Below are 408 nucleotides of genomic sequence, written 5' to 3' on the forward strand. Positions count from 1 at the left end.
CCATCCTTCGGGTCAGGTCTGATGCAATGCACCTGTGCCAGAATTTCAGTGCAGTCATGGAGTGGGTCCCCGAGATTGGGATCTGGCAACAGTGTGGCTGGGTTCAGGGCCGTCAGCACCTGGAAGGTGATCCTGAGTGGATTTAGGAGCAGAGCCTGATAATGAGTTAATCGGGCATTACTCAACCATCGATCAGGGGGTTGCTTGAGCACCCCCTCGAGGGCATGAGGGGTTGCCACAAGCAGGTCCTGTCCCAGGGTTAACTTGTTAGCATCCTTAACCAGCAGGGCCACTGCTGCTATAATTCATAGGCAGGGGGGCCATCCAGCTGCTACAGGGTTTAATTTCTTTGATAGGTATGCAATAGGTCTCTTCCAGGGGCCTACTCTCTGGGTGAGGACCCCTTTC

Source organism: Nannospalax galili, unplaced genomic scaffold (assembly GCF_000622305.1).
Source record: "Nannospalax galili isolate Female #2095 unplaced genomic scaffold, S.galili_v1.0 scaffold49, whole genome shotgun sequence".
Lineage (NCBI taxonomy): Eukaryota > Metazoa > Chordata > Mammalia > Rodentia > Spalacidae > Nannospalax > Nannospalax galili.